At 41.4% G+C, this 20,669-nt stretch overlaps 1 protein-coding gene across 4 annotated transcripts in view; it reads right to left on the bottom strand.

Annotated features, from left to right (window-relative positions):
* The window catches only part of LOC135237108 (extracellular sulfatase Sulf-2-like), a 70,543-nt gene that overhangs the window by 41,583 nt on the left and 8,291 nt on the right, over positions 1 to 20,669 (bottom strand). For 3 of the 4 annotated variants that reach the window (XM_064303865.1, XM_064303867.1, XM_064303868.1), the window contains exons 3-4: positions 7,195 to 7,245; positions 5,963 to 6,536 (exon numbers count right to left, since the gene is read on the bottom strand). The gene's annotated coding sequence lies outside the window, so the exon portion shown is untranslated. Of the gene's footprint in view, positions 1 to 5,962; positions 6,537 to 6,979; positions 7,162 to 7,194; positions 7,246 to 20,669 lie in introns of those variants that run through there. The other variant, XM_064303866.1, reaches the window with a different exon arrangement.

Here is a 20,669-nt window from a genome sequence, read left to right as displayed (position 1 = left end):
CAGCTTGAGCACATGCGGCATGTGAGAGGGATTTTACCTGTCCAATGATGCAGAGCCGCGTCCATGACTAATCAGGAGGCAGAATGGTGTGCCATCTCCAAGGTACCTCAAAATGCCATATAACTGAAACTTCCCCTCCCAGAACCAATCAACATTCATCATTAGAGAAAGCCCCACTGATATATCTTTCCTAAACCTTCAGGTTTCCAGGGGTTTAGCAGTCCTGACAGCCAGCCAAATGCTCAGCATTATCTGTCCTTTTTACCCATTTACATAACTAAAGAACATCTTCCGAAGTCTTGCAGACTGTTAGTTCCATAGTCCGTTAAAACACACATTTTTTCCAATAAACGGACTTAAAGAGTGCAGCACTTTGGCTGTTAGCCGCCTCCGCGCTGCCACGGCTCTGCATGCCAATGGAACAGACGCTGCGTGTAGACACGCTGTAACATGAGCAGTGATGAGGATTGCAGATCTAATGGACAGGGAGTCAGCGATGTCACCTTGAATACCATCACTGTGACTGATATCCACTTCCTGCTGTCTCCCATCCGGGGTGTTTGTGGTTTGCGTTCAATGCTCTGTCAATATCACTCTGCCGTTCGGTTGGAGGAGGAGCAGGGGCAGCTTCTCAACTGTCATTTAGCAAGGCCAGGTCCTCACACCTATATGCACACACACTGACAAACACAGCCCATATGTGCACACACATGCTTATATTGGCACACACATATAAACACAAACATACGCACATGCACACACACACACAAGCATATGTGCCCTCTCTCTATCACACACACAAGCATGTGCTCTCTTTCTCTCTCTCTTTCTCTTACACACACACACACACACACACACACACACGTGGGCAAGTGTTCTCACACACACACACACACAAACAAACACACACACACATGCACACACACATTCAAAATACAGATTTTTCTTCCCATGGCAAATCAGCTGTACCCTTTGTCACAACGTAACAGGATGTTACCCAGTTCCTTCTGTTATTTTACACTCGTAACTGTAAAAGAATTTCAATCCTTATAAAAATTCCCTGGTCTGGCAGATTATTTGGCTACAGGTCAACAGTCAACTCCTGATAACTGTGTGTGCTACAGGGCTGCTGTGACATGTTACACTTAAGCAGAGTATGCAAATTACAGTAGGGAATCGAGCCAGGAGATAAAAACCGGGGCCAGCTGCATACTGGCAAATAAAATATAGCATGCAATTATCTGATATGCAAATAGAGAGAGAGTCCCCCGCATTTAGCTCTGTTACTACAGCCCTCAGTCGTGTATCAGAAAGGGCAACATGAAATGAGAGGTATGCATTCCTGCCAGTGATGAAATGCATATGCATCATGATTAAAACCGAAAGAATCCCAACTGTGTTTTTGCAGACGTTGATGGAACTGATTTGGGGGTGAGAGGGATTCTGTAAGCCCAAAGTGAAAAACATCTCTTTATTCAGATACGTGTTGTGAGTGACTCCTCCCTGATGAATCCATTGATGGATTTATGGATTGGATGGATATAAAAATTTTATGGCTTCATCACGCGGGTCTAAATCCCAGATAAAAAGCGATTGGTTTCACTCCACCTATCCCTGATTGATTGGATCACTTTCAGTCAAATCTAAAAAAAAAGAGTAAGAAAAAAGGAAGAGCATTATCCTTCCAGACAGAGCAAGGAGAGTGCTGGATACGGAGTAACTAAAGGAACATTACATTACTGGCACTTATTCAGACACACTTATTCAAAGCAATTTACAAGGCACACAAAGAAATATTGTTGAGTAGAAATATTTTTTTAAAGTCTTCCTGAGGTAAAATAATAACTTAAAACACATTTAACGTGATTTTTGTACATTTAAGGTAAATGTGACATTTTATGCCAAAAAACGCATTTTCCTAATTTGCGGACATATCGGGGATTTTAAATAACACATTACAAAACTAATCTTTTTAGCTTCATTTAAACCTCACAAACCAATCAAATGCCCAGATAACACGTACCCATATACTGTAATTCCACACAACCAAAGGAAGCCCGTATTCATAGCAGTAGTAACACCATTATCTGAAACCTGCCACACTTCGCTTTGCATCGCAGTGTGCAGACTTGGCAGGCAGCTGTGATAGCCCTTTGACCTCGAGCTTGCCATAAATTTACATGAGCCCGCAGCCTCCCCTTGAAGTGCTTCCCCTCAGCTCAGCCAGCACCAAAGCCTCTTGTCACAGTCACTGGAGGCTGAGCTGGGAAATAATAGCGGGAATGAAGATATGACCTCTCTATCCAAAGCACACTGTGAGTTTAACAAGCCCCACCACACGCCTGCTCTGAGGAAACTCTCACTGCCTGTATTATTAACACTCCCTGCCTCCATCATTAAAATGTGTCCTCTCTCTCTCTCTCTCTCCCTTTCTCTCTCACTCACTCAGTCTCATTCTGTATAATAAATGAGTAGAGTGGCAGAGCAGTTTTTACAAACAACTGCACGGCAAGCATATTTTTTGGCATCATAATTTTTTTGTCTCAACATGTAACTATACCTTGCATTTGATACGGAAGTAAGGAGTAGAATTGACTCCTCTCGATATGACAGGCCATCTGTGGAGGCAAGTGACCCTGCCAGTTTTATAGAGTCATCAAGCCTGATGAAGCGTAGCCCTGACTTGACACCTCAAATCCGTCTCTGCCTCTGGGAGGTGTGGGGTCATAGTTCATATGTTGTGTTTCAGGGTATAAGGTCACACATATGCACCAAGGGGTCATGATTTTCAGAATGAGATTAGTCTTTTGGAAGCATTGGATGGAGCATTCCTATGTCATCAGATGTCTTTAAAGTAATATTTTAAAAACGTCCTTAAATATGATTGTTGATGCAAGAGCCCAATGTCATTTCACTTTAAGTGATGATGCTCTTTTTGCAAGGAGGCAGTTTTTCTGGAAACAATTACTGCATCTAAATGCAGAACCGTGCTTTTCTCCCATGTCTGTTAATTAGCCCCAGTTACTTTAGCACATGAAATGTTGGCTGCATATGTAATGCATCCATACTCTGCATGCAGAGTGTCTGTAATGCACACACAGCGTGTCAGCATCACAAGTCAAACCTTAATACTTTTTTTACTGACCAGGGGTTGGTCCAAGTGCTCGTGACATTGATGGTGGGAACATTTTCCGGGTTCATATTGTATCCGAAATACTGAGACATTGGGGACCCCCAATAGTGACTGTAAGAACATTGGTTCTTGTCGGAGAGGTGGATTTATAGGGCAGCACAGGTAGCTCATATAAAAATGTGATATCATAATATTTTATATTGCCCTCCCATGGCTCCTCCATTGTGCCACGTTCTGTAGCACTGGGTAAAGAAGATCAGGTCTAACAAAAGATTCTTATTGCGAGATTCGTAACAAGCTGAAGCAGCCTGTGCCCACATCTGCAGTGTTCTGGCGTGAGTCTATTCAGTCTGCAAGTATATGACTGTAAAGCCATCCTTTTAAACTTGTTTATTGGAAGATAAACTGAATAATAAATGAACCTCACAAAAACGTTTTTTCAAAAAAAAACTGTTTCTTGTAAACGAGAATGCAAAAAGACTAATCTTTCTTCTGTTCAAAACCTACTGAAACAAACTACATGAATAAACCATGGCTTTTGAAATATGAGCTACTTTCCTTGTATAACTACACTCCAGAAAAACAATTTTGGAAGAAAGAAATGAGAACTTTTACGAAAATTCCCCGTGATATAATGTGAGGCACGTTCTGCACACACTGCCTGTTCACCCTTCACTTAAGAAAACAGCACTGCTGCAAGTGAGCCTCTCTCCATGACTTCACACTTAAAATACGTTTCCTGACCTGATCCAGCAGTACCCCTGCAACCCCGACTGACGCATTCCCAAATAGGGGACCCCATAGGTCCTGTCTGTCCCGTACAATGTGTCATAAGGTTTCATTTGCACAGAAATCCTCGTAAGAATAAGTAACCAAATAAACAGTTCATCCGAATAAATTCTGATCGTGTGTAAGCTGTGTATGACTGTATTAACCACCTCAGTTTACAAGCAGTAACTGTGTATACTACAGACAAAAAGCACCAAGCACAGTTCATTGATTTTGTCTACAATAATCTTTTTTCTGTGTTTAAACTCATCATGGAAAACAACCAAACAAACGCAAAAGCATGAAGTAAAAAAAAAAAGGCAGTACCATGTTAAAGTAATTTATTTACTTACGCAGGATATCTATCTAACCTCAAGTCCTGTCTTTAGTCTAATCAAGCCTGCGCTGTTGGCTCACAAGATCAATAAAATGTGTGTTTGCTCACTGAAGCAAGTAAAAACAGGATATATCACTGGTCCCTTCTGAAGTCTTTATGCGTTTATTTTTACTAATTTGTCACAAGCACAATGTTTCTCCAGAACAGCACCTAGCAAACCAAAGAATTCACGCTAAAACACCACTGTCATGTGTACACAGGTGGATGACAATAAAGTGCGCATCAAACTTCAAAGACCAGGAAATTTTAACAATTTTCTTCAGCAATGGAATAATAATTAGCTAGCTTCAGAGCAGAAAGCAATAGTTTGTTTTCCTGTCTCTCCCACGCAAAGATTTAATTCATTTTAAAATACACTTTAAATATGAAATATTTTTCATATTTGAATTTCATTTCATTATGAAAATTTCAAAACATTTACCAGCTTGAAAGGGACAGCTTAAAGCCCCTGAGCCACTGGCACATCTCCCTGAACGAGAGAGGCCACCACTAGGGGGCACCTAGGGGAACTAAAATCTAAAGACCTCAAAAAAACAAATGTTTATTTGTGAGTCACGGGAATTTGGACCAGTGTTTAAACACCCACAGCACACACCATGTCGTTTTTCACCGCAGCAGTTAGGCAAAGTCAACAGATAGAAGCCTTCGGCTAGTGCGCAAAGTGTGATCACAGCTCTCATTTTACCCGCCCAATTACACCCCGCGTAATTGCGAACACCACGAACAGAGACTCACGGATGCTAACGGCTAGGGTAATAGGGCTTAAATGTCTCTCTGTCTCACTCCAGCAATGGGAATTAATTTGAAAGAAGCACGGTGTGCTGTTCATTTCTGAGGATTTATCAGTGCTTGTCAAGCGCAATGGCACCATTTAACAAATAATTCTAATTAAAATGCATGAACACACACTCACACAGATCCTATAAGAATACATATAATCATGAGTGTGTGTGTGTGTGTGTGTGTGTATAAAATTAGAAATTGTCTGATTTAATATTTATTTTATGATAAAACCCAGGAAAGGTATTTGGTGGAATGAGTCATACACACGGCAGGTATATGCTCCTCGGCACTTTGCTCTGTCTAACCACACGCATAACTGTATCTGCATCTGCAAATAGCTCATTCAAGGTAGATAGACCAGGGATGATAGTGTAATCCTTGGTCCACACAGCCAAATACTTTCCCTTTCACTTAAATGAGAAATACACAGTACTACACAGTTCCTTCACAATGACGGGGAAGTGAACAGGTGACAGTGTCAGTGCAGTTTACTCATCCCCATAAATTGCTTGTTGAGCAGAACTGAACAGAATAAGTTAAGCCAATAAACACATTTACATCACTCAGTCTTAAAGTAACCGGACTAGAAAGAGACAGAGAGAAAAAGAGAAAGAGAGAGAGAGAGATATACAGGAGTTGTCTTAAAACAGCTACGCTAAAGAGATACAGGCAGCTATAAGAGCTGAATTCCGCGTCTGCCTGCTCCTGACTCCGGGCTGCTGCCAGTGCGCCTCCTGGTCATAGCCCACGGACAGGGCGAGCGGCGCGGAAACGCAGGGGGAGCCGGCACGCAGACGGCGAGGAGGCGCAGCAGGAGCGGAGCGCGGAGAAGCGCGCGGAGCGCGGAGAAGAGCAGCGGTAATGTAGGGCAGGGAGCGTACCTCACAGCCGCGGTCCTCTGGAGCCCGTCTGTGGCGGAGGCGGTGTCCTCCGGAGCGCACGGCGATCGCAGGGGGTCATGAACCCGTCAGCACTCTGCCCCACCCCGAGCTCCTCTCCCAGCAGCCCTCCAGCAGCCGAACCACTGAGCGGCTCAGGCACAAAGGCACTAATATAGATGCAGAGAGGAGTCAAAGGAGGGGGCGGGGTTTCAGACGCCAGAAGAGGCAGGGAGAGGAGGGAGGGAGAGAGGGGAACGGTTCCCTCTCTTCACTTTAATTTTGCTGAACAGCCCTTCTCTTTCTTCTTCTCTCTCTTTCTCCCTCCGTGTCCCTCTCCTCCACTCTCCTTTCCCTCTCCTCCCCTTTTTATCCCCCCCACTCTTTTTCTGTTTCTCACTCTTGTCTATCAATCTCTCTGAGCTCCCATTCATGCAGTTGCTGTGTGACTGAATCAGGACACCTCCAGCCATCTGTTGGAATACGCCTGTCTCCCCGCTTTACTCCTTCACTCTGTCACAGAGCAAGGGGGCCAGAGGGTGAAAGAAAGCGGGGCGTTTGTGAAGAGCTGGGGGGGCTTGGGAGGCAGAGCCAGCAAGATAAAGAGAGAGAGAGAGAGAGAGAGAGAGAGAGAGAGAGAGACAGAGAGAGACAGAGAGAGAGAGAGAGAGAGAAGAAACAACTGAAGAGTAAAGACAAAAGACTTTACATATACAGTACATATATAATATTATATATATATATCTATTCTAACGTAATTACCGCTCTATCACTTCTGTCATTCATGTACTTGAATACTATGCATTGGAAACAGGCTTTGTTTGTCACGTCGATACAACTCTATTTGATCTGAACTGAACTGGAGAGAGAGAGAGAGAAAGTGAGAGCGAGAGAGAGAGAGAGGTGGGCAGGAGAGAGAGAGAGGGAGAGAGAGGCGGGCGGGAGAGAGAGAGATCGTTGAGGGAGGGTGAAAGGGACAGCTGGGTTCAGAGGCTTTGTATTCAGAAGGCTGCTGCTCACCATTCAGCCTTGAGTGGCCAGCGCGGGGCACACAAACGAGATATGACTGATGGAATGTTAGGGCGAAAGCATCCTTGAGGAACGCCCACACGGGCGCGAGCGGCATTGGAGCCGGGAACACATAAAATAAATCACTTCCAAAGCCTTCCCTCTTCTCAGCGCTTCAGCATCCCGTCCTCTCCCAGTCAGGAGAAGAAAAAGGGGGTGGGGCTTACCCTGTCAGCAGCTGTCCATCAACGTGAGGGGGCAGGTGCACAAACTGTAGCCTGTTACAGAGAGAACCGGAGAGAGGGAGAGAGAGAAGTTTCAAAGGATGGAGCAAAAAATCGATCGTCTTCTTGATCATCAAAAAAGAGATTATCTTGGATCTTGGGTCCTAGATCCAAGAAGAAGAAGAAAGGAGGAACGGCGCTGTTTATTATTGGCAACAGAGTAAGTGGCCAACAGTGAAAGCCTGAGGGCGTGAGATCACTGAAGCCAGACAGTCATTCACGCACTATTAATGTTGCTACTTTTACTGAGGGCATTATTATCAGGAGTAAAATCAGTACATTAACAATAACTGTTATTTATCCATATTCAATGTTGGCTGTGTATGTATATTGTGGAAATAAAGCTATTTTAATTGAACAGAGAGGGAGAGAGAGACTTCTGATGTGCCTTTACTGAAACACAACCACTTTCTACAATTACCTTAAAACCCACCCCTACCCCCTATTTACAAACCCAAAATCCATCCCCGTCCACCCCCCCAAAAAAGGGAGAAAGAGAGAGAGAGGGGGAGAGAGCCATGTTTTCACACAGTGCTGCTATATTTCCACTACTGTGGAAATGCTGCACGACTACTGCCATCCAGTTTTATTTTATTCATATTCATTCAGTCTCAGAGAACGAGAGACAGCCATCACAACCCATGAATAAGGCACAGCTGATATGGTATATTAACTTAGATACCTAATTTGGTGTCCACGATGCATAATATTTCCTTTTCCATGCAGGAGAGAAGGAAAGAAAAACACAGCTATGAATTTCTGTACCTTTTTCACAGGTACACCTGACCTGAGCAGGACAAAATCCAGTCCTATTCATGCACCCTCACCAAAATCACACCAGGTCCCCGGCCCAGCGTCACCTGTCTTGCCACCGCCCTGTTCTCTGCAATCTCGGTACAGCTGTATCTCATCTTGTGCAAAAAGAAAACAAGGACTCCTGCGTGCATCAATCAATACTGCACAGTCCAATACAGCCTGTACATCTGTTTCCTGCTCATTTCTATTAATAAAAGTGCCACCGCAATTCATTCTCTGTGCGCAGTCAGAAGCTGGAAACAACATCAATCAATACCGCAAACACCGAAAGGTGATGGATGCTTCTGAGGTAATTTATTAGCAGGCAAAATGTGAAAGCGCAGAGGATTCAATACTCCCTCCAAACACACACACTAACACACAGGCACACACACACACAAGTCCATCTTACACATCGTTTCACATTTTCCATCCGTGGGGATTCAGAAGCCCCATTCTTGTTTGGGAATAAATAACTGCTCGGGCTGTTTCCAGCCTGCTCTCAAAGAGAGAGGTTTTATTTTCCATGAATCGCAATGATAAGTCACCAAGCCTTCAAAGAAAAGCAGCTTTGTTCTGTTCCACACATTAAAGTGCCCGTGACAGATGTCCTTTCACATAACTGGTAAGGACTCTGTCGCCAGTAAATACCTACAGTTAATAACCTGCAGTTTGAACCTCTTTCTACTGCCCATGGAAAAGCAGTCCATCTACAGGATGTCCCAAACATAAAACACAATTCTCAAATGAAAAATAAAAAGTGCATACAAATATGCTTTGTCATATTCATATTCATGGAAATAGGTCTAATGGATGCAATTTATTTTGTAAAGGATTTTCCCCTTGTTAGGCAATCAATCTCAGATTTAGCATAGAATACAAATAAGTAAAATGTAAGGTCCAAATTTCATTGGTTTAATCAGAGACCAACACTGAATATTCTGTGCTAAAGCAGCTGTGACAGTGTACATCTGACTCTGACAGAGTGCATCTATCCCACCAGACGCACTCCTGCTCTACCTCTAAGGTCACTAGATGTGCACAAGAAAAATCACAGACAATGCAGAACAGCTGACAGGAACCATAACCAGAACTAGAGCTAGAACCAAAACCAGAACCAGAACCAGAACCAGAACCAGAACCAGAGAGTTGCCGCAGCTCAATACCTCCTGAGTCAAGACTGTCACAGTGCTGCTTTGTGAAAGACAAACAGGCTTTGTGATCGTCGCTTTCAGTCTCTCCTTTAAAGGCCACTCTCATTACTCACGTTGAAATTAATTGGGACCTTGCAGGCGTACAGCATCGTGCAAGAGGAAGCCCATATATTTAATTTGGATGAATATAAATGGATCGTTTGAAATTGCCTGTGTGTTTGTGTGTGTGTGTGCATGTATGTGTGTTTGTGCACGCGTGAGTGACTGCTTGCATGAGCATGTGTCATGCGTGATCGAGGACAGAATACAAGACTTGGCATTCACTCAGCAGGAAATAAAATATGAAAATAAAAATACCTGCCCCCCATGTATGCAGGAAGTAAAATTATGCAGAGTGTGAATTCAAAGGACAGCCCTTGCAATGGCCTGCATACAGGGAATAATGTACCAGATTTATTACTGTGTGTTCATTCTCTTCCACCGCATTGGCTGCTTCTGCTGTGCACTGTCAGGACTGGTTCTGTATCACTGGGGAGACGTGTCAGAAGTGGACAACAAGCAGGAAACCCTGGGGTAAAACTGAGAAATTCTACATGAAGACAAATGAAAGAAGCCAACTGACAGATTTCTGAGTCTCGCCTTAGACTCAAGGGTAGGGGAAGACTCACAATTCATTTGTCCAAAATGAAGGCAATGTGTAAAAACATTTCTGTGTGCCCAGCGCACCTGCCAGGGACGCCACAGGAGCCCTGCCAAACCCACACACAGCCTTACATCAATAAAACCCCAAGCCTACCACATCAATCAGATTGCGTCGGTCATACCAGGGTCACAACAGAAGCTGGTTTCCTTATGCTATTCCGCCTCAGAATGTGCTTCTGGATTGTGGTTAGTGTAGAAAAGTACATATTTGGCATATACGTATGGAGGTTGCCCCTCGTTAATGTAGTACATGGCACACAGAAGACCCTTTTAAAGCAGGACGCTTAAACTACAACTAATAATTACTTGACACGTAGTTAACCCTGTTTAACCAGCTTCACCGAAAAAAAAAATTAAACAGATTTAATTAATTCTGGTATTAATTATTAATACAATTTTCTTTGCCAAAAACAAAGGAAAGTCCAGCATGGACTTGAAAGGTGTCCTAATGCGATTTTGGTGTCAGTACAAACCAAATACACAATGGAGAATCTGCATGATGTGGTGGTGCACATGCCCAGTGATGGGTGAGACACAAGAACCGTCCAGAGATGAGAGAATGGTAATCTCTCTGATCCCATACCCCATACCCTCTCTCTCACACACACAGGGGAAAAAATAATTGATGTCACGACTGCTTATCCCAGCTCACTTTGCACATGCTGGTGCTGGGAGGAGAGATCTTCATTACTCGAAATTACACCTAAAAGTGAGTCATCTTTTCGCACCTGAGAAGAAACAGGGAGGAATGAGCTTTCAATTAAAGGGGAACAGAGGCAGGCTATATCAGCCTGTCACAGGCCTGTTTTAAGCCAATCCACCTCCTCTGAATTAATCCACGATGTTGCTCACAGATGAAAAGCAAACTGCCCACATAAGTTCCCAAAAACAGCTAATAGACAGAGAAAAGGCAGAGAGCGAAAATGTTTAATGTCAGGGTTAATTGAAAGGCTTCTGACAATTGTTTCTCCAATACGCCAACATAATTTGGGCAGACATATAAGCATGCCATACCAAGAAAGAATAATAAAACAGGAGACTCTCACAAAGAATAAATTGATTGTCACACTAATCATTTCCATGTTTACATGACAAATCTACAAATGAACAACAGCCCTAAAGAGTTTTGGGACATTAGCTGCATTTGGAGATATACTTTGTCCTTTCATTTAATCCACCGTTTCTGCAAAAGCGCTAATTAGCTCCTTGGGGTAAACTCTTTGTTTCAACTGAGTTTTCTTGCTTTGTCTCTGGGAATTAGAGACATGTTTTCAATGTCTGGGTGTGTAGGTGGGGTGTTTGATTTTTCATAAATTTGTATTACAGCACACCCTACTGTGATGATCATACATTGATGTCGAGGCATAGCATTTCCAGGGATAGAAATATCTACGGTCCTCTCCATCTGTATTACAGTTGAAAATCTAATTGGTTGGAGTATTTTTTAGAATGGTCAGTAAATTACACGTATGTGTGTTTGTTCTGTTTGAATAAATTAACAAATTTTAAATATTACTTTTTCATTTTTAGATTTAAAATGAATTAAAGCCTCTTCATAATGTACTTCTTTTTGCTGAATTAATTTAATTAAAATTAAGAGCAATAATGTTCAATATTAACCTGTATCAGGATGCATAAGAAGCAAATAATAATGAAAAAAAACATGCTGGTTCAGATTAATGAGTACTGTCCATTAGAGCCAAGTTAAATAGTGGCTTTTTTTGCAGACTGCACACTGAGAATGAACTTCAGAGCAGCTGATGATGTCGTCATGACATTCACATTATTATATAGATCATTCTGATACAGATAATTGTGTACATCCATTAAGAAACATGTAAACCTCACTCGTCCCCTTTCCATGAATAGGTTGGTTGTCAGAACAGTAGCAGAGGACCTGAAATTGAAGTCCTCACACCACATATCTCACAGCAACATGCACCAACAAAAACAAAGTTTAGGCCTGAAATCTCCATAAAATGAAAGCTGTAGCATTAAAGCATAAACAAAAATCTACGAGGTAGAACACGCAGTTGAATTTATCATTCTGCAATGTAGATAACAAGGTATACGTTTTTTTTAAATACTGTTTTGAGGACTAAAACCCTCCAAAGGGGGCCTTCTCAGACTCATCCAGACTCCACCCCCCCCCCCCCCACCAAGTGTCTGCCCTCCCACAACCCATTATCTACTCTTAAGACTCTGTTCTCTTCATCCTCTGTCACTCTGCATCACAATGTTGCACTGAGATCTTGTCTTATTAAATTAGTCGAAAACAAATTTGCGAACTTCACTGTCAAAAAGTGCCGGGCAGGGAATGTTTTCCGAAAAAATAAAGAAAAGACTGAAATCCCAGACCTTGTTGGGGAAAAACTGAAAACAAGTCCCCTGACCCAAGGAAAAGTAGGTTGAGAAAAACACAACAAAAACTTAAAAAGGCATGTGAATGCATATGCAAATCGCTCTAGGTGGCCAGTGAGACGGGCACCAGTGACCCTCCTTAGAGAGTTTAAAAGCTGCTCTTTACAGTTTGTGCATTCGCACACTGAGCAGCAGTCCCCCTTCAATTCAGCGGCTCTCCGTTTCTTCAGATGAGAGAAAGGAGCGCATTCTTGCTGGCGAGACGCTAACGCTTCCCAGGGCAGAGTCGCGTTTCCACAGAAGGAAGCGGGGCCAAATCCCTCCCTCTGCTCCACACGCGGGCCCGAGCGCAGGCGTCTCACAGCGCCGCGGCGCCTGCAGGGAAACCCATGTTCTAATAGCAGACTAATTAGCCCTAATGAGAGCTCGGCCCTCGGCTCGTTAGCGCGCATTAGCATGTTTTCCATAAACTGCTCGACAAAAGCTGAGCAATGCTGCTATGATTTATGGACACAAAAAAAAAACTGTTAGGTCAGTGTTTGGTGCCGAATGCTCATAGCCACACAAGACCTTCTAGTCAATGCGTGGACGTTCGGTACATTTAAATTTATGAATGTTGAAAAACGTAATCTAAAAATCAGGACTCCATATAAGGGGGTATGGTGGGGTATAATTTATCACCAGTCTGATAAATGAGCCAACATTTTTATGTCCCATCTATGTGCCACTGATCTCTTTACCCTGAATTTTGATGATTACCTGTTGTCTAGTTTTTAAGTCAGAGAAATGCTCAAAAAATACACTTGAACAATTAACTCTTTTTTTTCCACAGGAAAAGGAGCTAAACGTGTGTTGTGAGGTGTTAGTAGCGACTTCACTTTTATGAAACCATAACTGTTGTCAAGATAATTTGCTTCCTGCCTCTTCAGTCTAATATTGGTTTGAGAGGAACTGAGGTAATTTCAGTCAGTCCCATGACTACAGAAATGGGAAATGACAAAGCAGTACCAGGGCTCTCAATTAGTACCAGTGCCAGTTGGTGTTTCTATTAGCCAATGAATCAGGGAACATGAATTGTAGTTGGTTACACTGATTGGAGAACCGCTGTGCTCAAACAAAACATTTTTGTCTCTAGATTGCAGTTGGCCTTGACTATCAAAAATCACAAAAATCAATGTGAATTTCAATTTACTGTGCATAAATCCTCTCAGGATGTAGAGAATAATTGAACAACCTCTTACAGGCTTCAGAGGGAAATACAAAGTGTTTAGAAAACACATTTCACAGTATGGATCCAGGTGGATAGAGCAAGAATAAGCTGCTCTAAGATTTTGTCATTTTTAGGTTATTTACACCCACGACAATCAAACGATAAACAGTAAATTCAATCTTCAAGCGATGCACTAGAGAACTCGCAGACAGAAACATACAGCAGACAAACGCATGCACGGTGCATACAGACAGAGGCAAAGACACTGCCGCACATGCTACGCACAGGAACCACCCGGATGCTCTTTGGCTCCAGTTAAGGAGAACAGTGCAGCAGTTTCCACACAGGACTACCTTTTCACGGTATGTAGATTAGCTGGCAGTCATCTTGGCAGTTATCAATAATTAAAGCGCTGTTTATCCTGAAGTAGAACCCCCTTCTCCCTACCCCCTGCTCCTGAACCATCACTTTCTTGCACGCCACTGAGATTTTGAGTATTGCAAGCACAGCTCTTGTCTGTTGGGGGGGGGGGGTTGGGGGAGGGGGGGTTAATGTGATAAGAGAGGGCAAAGGAAAAGCAGATTAAAGGGGGGGGGGCAAAGAGAGACAGGGAGTAGGAGGGGGCAGATAGCAGGGGTGACAGACAGTGTGACATGTAAGCCACACTTAGCATACTGAATGAATAAAGAGAGCGGGCGCTCACACAGTGGGGAAGGACGCCTGCGCAGATCCCACTGTCTACCCTTCACAATCTCCTCCACCAGAGAAAGGTTCCAGGCGGCTGACACACTCACACCAGCAGGGGAGCACATTCAAACAACACCCCCCCCCGCCCCTGTTTCCATCACCAAAATGGCAGAGACAAGTTCCCTTTTTTGGGGAAATGAGAATAAAAATGTTCCACACCAGTTTAAACAATGTGGGACAGACAAGTTATTTTTTTGGGGGGGGAATGATAATATAAATGTTCCACAGTGGTTTAAACAATGTGGGACAGACAAGTTCTTTTTTGGGGGGAAATGAGAATAAAAATGTTCCACAATGGTTTAAATAATGAATGTAATGAGTAGTCAATAGAGTAGAAGAACTTCAGCACCAGAGCTCAGTCTAGCTAAACAAATGTTTCTGACCACCATTTGAATCAGAACAAACATAGAATTTTCCATTATGAGTTAATAAGTTCAGGGTGTGATGACTATGAAGATCTTTGCAGCTTATTTTCATTGTAATGTGCTACCATCAGCTACCAAGTTTTACAGCAAACACTACTTTAGGCTTAACATGGCTGCCTGTTAAACAACTTGACAGATAGCTGCATCCAAATCCAAAAACAGATAATTTACAGTTGAAACAAGATTTACATTAATTAGTGCCTCCCACATCATACTTTCATATATGTTTTATCAAATAATAATTGTACTTATATAGCACACTGCTGCATGCATTGCCCAGCACTCTTCCTGGGAGGCTGCCATAAAAGTTACCCTTTTCCGGAAAAAACTACATAAAGAAAGCAAGGGAAACCCTATGCTTTAGAGTGCAAAGGGAGCTGTATAAATCAGACTTTTTTGGCAGACGTAATTGGCTTTATAAATCACCAATGACAGGTGTGAAGTTTCAGGGGTCTTTTTTAAATCCAGGACCCTTTTTTTTACTGAATTAATCATCAGCCAGCCGAAGACACACTGGTACGCGATGAAAAAAGAGATGTTATCGGCAAAGGTGATAACTCAGAGTCATCACCGTACACTGCCTCCCTGACCTCCCTGGGCTCTCCACATTGTTAAGGGAGCTCTCGCCGGTGTTCCTTCACAAATCCTACTGGGAAATTTTGTTAAAACTGTGTGCCATCTCACAACAGCTGATTCCAGTTATGCTTTCACACAAATTTGACCCACTGTGATTCTATCATGTTCTGCCACAAGCAATTAGGACAGCCCAGAACCCCTGTTGAGACACATTAGTGAGATTAGCATGTCATTTTACACATAAAGCCCCCCTGGGATTTATTGTGTAATTCAAACCAGTCTATTACATAACAGCCATTCCAATCTATTATTATTATTATTATTATTATTATTATTATTATTATTATTATTATTACTATCCAAGGTTAGATACCCGTGATGATAAATAATGAATGTTCTTTTGAGTAATATTATACAACATTTTAAATCACACGTTTCTTTCATGAATCTCAAAGGTTTTTACTTTTCACTATATACACTGTCAATAGCCAATATCCACCCAATAGTCAATGTTACATCATCTATGTAAGTAGGTGTATAACAATATTTATATTTCACAGAGTATCTGTTAGTGCAAGATTTATCAAAGACAGCCTGAAAAGCAACCATTTCTTTGAATTGCCTAGAGCTCCCATAGTTCATTGAAAGTTCTTGTATATGAGATTTTGGTCAAATGCTTGAAGGAGATTGTATTGCAATGACAAATGACCAAGCATGACTGAATTTTGAACAAGTACATTATATAACGAAAATGAGTCAACCAATGCACTAGCTAGCTGACTACCCCAATAAACATAACAGCATGTGAAATGCATGAAATGAGATTAACCTTTGCTTTAATATAACTGATTAAAATCAGTGAAGTTCAACAAATAAAATATTATTCAAAAGACACCGAAACCCAGTTTCATTAGTTGATGACCACATACATTTTTTATTTATTATCTATGGCAATTCAATTAAGTGAAGATTTTTTGGGAAATTGTTCATTCAAAATGGTATGAAACATACAAGGAATGCCATTGGTGGAGAGAATCCACAAGCTATTACAAAACATGTTGTTTAAATATTCTTGTGGCTCTTTTCAGTTAAACTGGTTTAACATTCAGTAGAATCAGGAAATATACAGTTGTCATGAAAATGTACTGCCACTCCCTCTTGCTAAAACAATAATTTCTTTGCTCATCTGCAAGTCAGTTGGTCTTACAGCCTTTTGCACACTTACATGTAATTGTACAGAAACTCCTGGGCTTTAATTTAATTAGAAGTTTGTAGAAACACTTGGTTTTTGATGAAAATTCAAGCTATGTATATATTTCTAATAATATATCTTTAATTTTGATATTTTAATTAAAAAATAGCATTCCATAGTGGAAATAATAAATACACTTCAAAAAGTATGACATGAAACTTACTTTAAAGGGGAACTCTTGGGAAAATGGGACACATTTTTAAAATATAAAATTTGATAGCAAGCCACTAAAACTATTACATGCTGCTTTGAAGTAGGAAACTGTCAAGCAAACATTTGGCAAGAATGAAGCGTGCTCTCAAAGTACTGTTTTATATCTGAAGTTTCCCTTTAGTCTCAAAGAGGTTTAGACTGGCTTTGTGTCTTTCATAATGTACATTTTGAATGCACAGGGCCAGCCAAGACAAATGGAGAAGACACAAGACTGGGAGCACTGCATGGTGAGAGAAATGCTGCAAGATGAGGGTCAATTTGTGCACTTTTATTGAGATTTTTACAACAACTTGGCCCTGTGATTCCATACTTGTTCTGAATGAATTTGTTTGGGGCATGAGTTGGGTGGAGGCGAGGGTGAGGGACCAGAAAAACTATAATTTCAAGTACTCTCTGGGTCCTATTTTCAGAGAAACTGTCAAATTTGTGGTAAGGCACGACAATGTCGACTTATGGCCGGTCCAATCCAATTTCTGCAATTTCCTTTTGACATAGGCTACTGTTGTGTACTTGTAGTGTGGTTGAAAGAGGTCGGTGTATGATAGATAAATTATCTGTGGATGTCTTGAAGATTTAGTTGTATTATGGCCAATCAGATCACCGTTTCCCTTCACCCCTTTAAGGTGTGAGATCACAATTATGAGATTAGAATGTTCGCACATGGTTCTAGAACACTGACAACTCTTAATATCATTAAAGGGTTAATATCATTGCATCAATGCCATAAATAAACCGGCAGCTCCCTTGTGCCTCAAATACTTGCCCAGGAGATGCAGAGCTCTCACATGCACATTTATGGCACCTCAATAAGCCACCTCATTCAGGTGATTTTTGGCGAGGAGGTTCAGTTAGGCTGAGGAAAACACTTTGCATCTACTCTGTTCTATTCCTTGGTATTTTTTATCACAGTAATTTCTTTGTGTTTGTGTTTCTGTTACGCATATTTGAGATCTTGAAAAAAGAGTTCTGTGAGCCTGATAATTGTTGGTTTGGCTATTAGTTAAACATGTAAAATAAGCAATCTGGCCACAAAATGAGAATACTCCATTAAAAAATAAGGTAACAGCATTTGAAGTAAAAATTCCAATCACAGGACTTGATTCTAAATGGCAAGTTTGACGCACTGTAGTTCTGAAAACCCCCCATTTTTACATAATGGAGGTTCAACTGTTCAGCGTAGCTATATGTGCATTACTAAGCGCGGTGAAACGCTTACTCACCTTCTATTGCGCCACCCAACCCATGTTCACTCAGATGTGCATTTCTGTGCTGGAGACCTGGAAACTACAAAATAAATAAACTATGAGAAAAAAAAATACAGGTGAAAAGTATTCCGGTAAAAAATATTCAATTTGCATAGGATAAACTTAGAAATACAACTAGTGCCCTATAGAATTATAAATATGCTTGGTAAGATTCTATTTTAATGGGTAAACAGGGATTAAAGAGGCTCCAAAAAGAGGACGTCACCAACAGGAATGAGTAAACATTGGAATTTTAAGATGGACCAAGGTGTGTTACTGTATTATTTAGATTTTATTGTGATATTGTCTCTCTATTAATTATTTTCACACTTGAGACACAGCTCCATCTTTCTGACATGCAGCTGTATTTCAACTGTTCCCCTGTCTCCACATCTCCCCCCTGTCTCCTGCTCCCGCAGAGAATCATGGGCTTTCCTCATCAAAATGACTCAATGACACAGGATGTGCAGTGTGGCACCCATATTGCAGGCTTCATATTTGTAATTGTATCAGTCTAGACTGCATTGTCTGCAGTAATTAGTGACATCCTTGGTGCCTCTCAGATCACTGGACAGACACGCCGCTCTGTTACAGCAATTACTAAGGAAGCTAGAAGCCGAGACAGACAAAGAGAGGGAGTAATTATTCCTACCAGGTAATTAGAGAGCAACTTTACCCCGGGTAAGTTTGGAACGTGACAGATCTGGCAAGATCAGCTTGTGAGAGAAGTGAGAAAGCAGATACTGAAATAGAAAGCGAGAAGAACATAAGAACTTAGCGTAAATGCTAGTGCTAATTGATGAACTACACACTATGTTGACTAGATTTTTAACCATGCATAATTCTGTTACTTATAACTGTTTCAGAAGGTTTCATCCATTCCTTAGAACATTAAAAAATACAAAAAAATGTATAACATACTTAATACTGAGAAGAGAGATTGAAAATTAGTCGAAGAAGACTAACAAAAAGGTGTAGCTTTCTATTGCCACAGAGATAAAATGTCAGATGGCCATGCAGAATGTATACAAATAGCTCAATCATGTATGGGCCCACTGTCATTTGGTACAGGTGTGGTGTAAATAAAAGGTTAAATAGCACTGAAGAGGTTACATAGGGAAGTGAAAAAGCAGGATGAATGTAAATATCCTTTCTGTAATCCAGATTCAAGAAAAGGCACATTCAACAAATGCTTTCAAAAGAGGTGGCAGATGGTGTCTACCAAGAAATCGGACTTTCTGTTCCATGACAAGTAATTATATTAGGGGTATTTCTGGCAACTGTCATTTCTACTGTGCCAATATTTATACCTGGAATGGTCATTTATTGTAGATCTTTGTGAGAGAATTTGTTTCCTTTACATAACAAGATGTGCAGCACTTTCTTAAATGCCGCAGAATTTGCAGATTTATTTAGGCAACTCTTAATTCTCAGTGCCTGAATTCATGGCATATGAGCAACATAAAGATCCATTCACCTGATCGATGGAGAATGGAGGAACAAAGGCATTTACCTCCTCAGCATAGCCTTTAAATAACTACTAAACACAGTTCTGTCTTTAGCTTGCTGCATTCTCTACCTTTAGGAAAATAAAGACATTTTCCTTAATCAAGTAAAATAAATGTAACTTGTATTGTTAAAAAGCACTCACAGATCGTGATCTCACTGAAAAAAGACTTTGCGAAAGTCAAATCAGTACTTTATCAGTGTGTGATAAAGAGTGTTTTATATATTTACATACATTTCTGATCACCTGCTAGCTTTATAATGGCTGGTATTGGGGCATTGGGAATAATACACTTCATATGACTCCAAAGCAGCTTGTACAGCGATTTAAAATGTCCACCGTCACACACAAAAACATACACTAGAACTGAAACAATGTCAATAAAAATCCAGAAACTGAACAATCCCACTAAATAAGCACTGTAGCGAAGGATATCAGTGCAAGTTGCCTGTTGCAGATGGAATATGTCAACATCCTGCAGGGAGAGTTAAGTATTGATGGTGGTGTGGGGCTACTCCGCCCCGCTGGTTTATATCCATTAATACGGACACCCTGCCAGGGTGAGGAAAGACACCACAGGCAGAGCACAGAGCCTGCAGCATTTCAGAGCTGTTCTTACAATATTATTACTGTCTGAATGACTGTATTTACACATCCAGCTGAAGACTGTGGTGAAACAGAACCATAACTGCAAAAACATAACGTCTGACAATTACCCTTAGGAGCAACGCACTGACATCACACTAATGTGAACAGAGAGTCAAACAATGACATGCAAATGCAACATTACCATAAATCATACTCTTTATGTGGCGCCAGACAATTACACATAAGAGCCAGTTTAAGCAATGATGCTACAAAACTCAAAAGTTGCTAACGGTGAGCTGAAAAAACCAATCTGAGCTACATCAGAAATGACTTGATGCTGGGTACTAGGCACGGGATTGGCCTGTATGTCAGAAACCAAGGTGGAGTGCAGCAGCTAATGAAAGGCCAAACATGCGCCAATCCTAAGGCAGAAGAGCCGTGTACGTGTGATAATTTACTTACTGTAAGCTCTGCAACTGAATTGAGACCTCAGAAGGGATTATGGCATTCTTGAATAGAAGAAAACAATTCAATTAGTTTAGTAACCTCAACCAGCTTAATCTAGCTAAAGCCAAATTAAAAATAGCGCTTGCGAAGAAACCATCCAGCATTTGCTTTACATGACAGATGTTTTACTTGCAACT

The sequence above is a fragment of the Anguilla rostrata genome, chromosome 13, assembly GCF_018555375.3.
Source record: "Anguilla rostrata isolate EN2019 chromosome 13, ASM1855537v3, whole genome shotgun sequence".
NCBI lineage: Eukaryota > Metazoa > Chordata > Actinopteri > Anguilliformes > Anguillidae > Anguilla > Anguilla rostrata.
The sequence above is the reverse complement of the archived record's forward strand: the minus strand, read 5'-3'. Positions and strand labels throughout refer to the sequence as shown.